We start from the raw sequence: 3,401 nt of genomic DNA, 5'->3' as shown, positions 1-3,401 counted from the left end.
TGCCTTCGGCTTGTCATGTACAAAGTTCCCCTTCATGAATATGAGCTTTGCCCTCAAGATGGGCCATTCTACAAACTTTGGTGTTGTGTCATGTTGAGTGCGTGATGGGTGTATGTTGAATTGAGGAAGTGTATTGTGACCTGACATGTTGCGGTCTTGTGAGATGCCTCCAAGGGGTCGAAAGGGAGCCCCACAGGGGATTCTAAAGGGCGGACCATCACACCCAACGAGAAGGGCATGGTTCAAGGGCATGAAGCACACAAAGAGAAAGTGCAAGCATGGGATTGGAATGAAGAAGCTTAGTTAGTGGCCATGCATGAGTATGAATAAGCTAGATGGCAATTTGAAGCTAACATGGAATATGTTGAAGAATGGATAGAATTGAGGGAGGTTGTGGAGAGCGTGCCACAACTACTAAATGAGTGGCCACATGAGGTGGAGATGAGAGGGCTGAGATTGGAAGTTGTGGCATGATATGTAGAATGCCATTGCGTTTCAACCCTTGTATAGACCGCAATTGCATCCGGGCTTGATCTTTTGGTCGCTATTCTCAAGGGACTTGTAATTTTGAGCTCATCCATTTGTCACATTGTATAATTTCACACTGTAATGAAAAAATAAAAATGCAGAAAAAGGATTCTCATTCATATTGCTAGACTTGTTGATTACAAGTTTTTAGTAGAATTATCTTTTATATCCAAAAGATGCATGAAATATTTGGGTTTCTATGTGGAGGAGGCCTATGTAATGGTCTCTACTAATTCAAGTGCGCAAGTTAAACTACTGGGTTTCAAACATAGATACACGACATCATTTAGTATCTTTGTGCGCATAATGCTATTTTTCTTTCTGATTTGGGCACTTGATACACATAGAGTAATTAGAGATATTGTGATGCAAGCAAATCCTTGGATTGTGGGAATGTAAAGAAAAACAAGTAATGCAAATAACAATACATCTTTTTATCATTAACATAGACATTAAATGAAGTAGGAAGTTGGATGTCCTTGTTGTGCATGTCCCTCCTTAATTGTCATGATGTGCACATTAACTTTAGTTTCATAATGATCAATAGTTCATCATTCAGTCAAATATCAATGTCTAATAATGAATCTCCAAAAAAATCCATCATCTCTTGCTCTAGTGGCACCAACTTTCCACAAACATGGTACTATCTTCTGTATGAGAATTTCATGTTAAAGTTTTGAGTGGCAATTGTATTCTTGCAAACAACAGAATCTAGTTGCATCTTGCAAGAGATTCTATCTTGCACCTTTGTATCCTAGCTTATGTCAAAAAACTCTAGAATACTATCTACATCTAGGTACTTCACTAGGAATATGGTTCTTGAGATCTGGACTTCAGTGCTAAAGAAGAAAGCCATAAAAAAGGATATAGGCATAAAGGTGGATATTTTGGTTTGCTTACTTGTGATGTTGGGCTTTAGGCATATTTGCACCTTATGAAAAATTTTGCACATGTATCTCACACTTATCCTTGAATCTCCTAACTACCAACTACTCTTTACTTCCTCCCATTACTTCCCTAAGTTTTTGCTACATAGCACCCATTCATGCTTTAACCCGTTTGTTCAAGTACCTTCTACCAAAATGCCTTCTTTGCATCAATGTCTAGAATTGACCACATGGCTTGCTTTGACATTTGAGCTATAGCATAGCAACCTTTCTAGAATCCATACCAAAGAAAGATTTTGCATGTCCTTTGATGCCCTTGGGCCTCATTCACGATGTATATGTTAGACTTGTCCTCCTCACATATAGTGTCATAAGCCTTTGTTCCTTGGTTGGGTCTTAAATTTGACCTCAGCGTTTAACACTCTTGTTCTAAATATATGCACGGTGAAATTAATATAGGACTCAAAGAACATAAGTACCAAAAATTATTTACGATTTCTTGAATGAATGAGAATAATTAGATTGTCGTGAGAGTACCCAAACTGAATAGATAAGCTTTTTCTATTCGTTACTAGAGTAGACATCTTCTCTACTACACAATCTTTTTAAAAAGATTGTACTCAAATATTCCCCTTGAAAGTTATTGATCATGCCTTGAGTGATCGAATGCATCAGGACTTTTAGAAACTTTTTATACGCTGGGCATGTATAGTTTAAACTGCGTTGCGCTGCGCGCCTCGTCGTTCCTTTGATGGGTAACAGATTAGTCGAATGCCCAGGAGTTTTCACGCGTGACCAGTTTCTCCTGCCCAGGAGTGAAGTCGGTCGGAACGTTGAGATACCTACGGATTTGTTCAGTAGTTTTTCCTGGGAGTGCATCGGCGATACGCTGGCATGAGAGCTCGAACAAGCCCTTGATATTGAGGTAGTTGGCCGCCATGATGACGTCCAACATGGTCGCGTCATCGAGGCCCGCGACAAAATGGTCGTCCCACGCCTTCACTGTCTCACGTTCATGGTATTGATAAGCTAGTTGTGCTGCAGTCATATTGACATTGGCATTATTGTCGCGGCCTGCACCGCCGTTCTCCAGGGCGGCGTGGTAGCGGCAGTATTCCATGACCTTGGCCAGGATGCGGGTGGTCACATTGGGGAGAGGGATGATCATGCCATCGAAGCTACGGTTTTGGGTAGAGAGGTCTTCCACTATGGCCTTTATGGTCTGCGACTGGTAGGCCTCCGCCTCTTCCACCTCGAACACGTCGTTCTCTGAATCCGAGGCGCGTAGCTTGAGCATCATGATTTCGTTGAGATTCGAAGTGGGTTGGCTTCCCGCGAGCTGTATAAGTAGATGGCAATGGGATCACGGCCTAGTTTTACGATGAGATTAAGAACTGCAATAACGAAAGGGTTGAAATCTCGGAAACCAACATTAAGAACTATACCTTGTTTGTTGCGCGCTGTTATCAGATCAAGTTGATCTGGATCCTGTCTGCTTCTTCATTCAGGTAAGCATATACCCAATAATTTGGAATATGAGCAAAATGCAGGCACCTTTCTAAATTCTGATCACATCGACCTAAAATAAGCTTGCGTTAACTCGAGGAAGAGTGGCAGTTACTTGGAAGAAGTATACAATAAAGAAACGTTTGGCTTTCTAGTTGTGCTCTTCTCTCCATTTACTTCCATTCCCGACGATAACCATATAGAGACAATTGTACACTGATTAAATAGATAGATGAGTTCCTTTATCCATAAAACAATGCGGCTTCTTCTTCTTCTTCTTTTTCTTCAGCTGCTTCGTCTTCTTCCAATCTCTCATCCAGCTACGCAACTTTTTATTTTCTCACTTCTAACAAATAGTTCGACACAAGGAACTTTAGACACCTATCCATACAGAAAAAAAAGAGAAATTTTCTAGATAAGTATCAAAGTATCTAGAAAAAGTCTCAACTAGTAAAAGTGAAACACTTTACTAGTTAGTGA

General features: G+C 40.5%; 1 pseudogene across 1 annotated transcript; it reads right to left on the bottom strand.

Moving 5' to 3' along the window:
• Nucleotides 1-1,959: 1,959 nt before the first annotated feature.
• Nucleotides 1,960-2,960, bottom strand: LOC148013472 (SKP1-like protein 1B pseudogene; annotated as a pseudogene). The gene is made up of 2 exons (XR_015688922.1): nucleotides 2,861-2,960; nucleotides 1,960-2,754 (listed from the first exon to the last, which is right to left on the bottom strand). The product of XR_015688922.1 is annotated as an SKP1-like protein 1B pseudogene (transcript).
• Nucleotides 2,961-3,401: the final 441 nt, after the last annotated feature.

The sequence above is a fragment of the Lygodium microphyllum genome, chromosome 26, assembly GCF_053477565.2.
Source record: "Lygodium microphyllum isolate KBCC chromosome 26, Lygodium_microphyllum_v1.1.10, whole genome shotgun sequence".
Classification (NCBI taxonomy): Eukaryota; Viridiplantae; Streptophyta; class Polypodiopsida; order Schizaeales; family Lygodiaceae; genus Lygodium; species Lygodium microphyllum.
The sequence above is the reverse complement of the archived record's forward strand: the minus strand, read 5'-3'. Positions and strand labels throughout refer to the sequence as shown.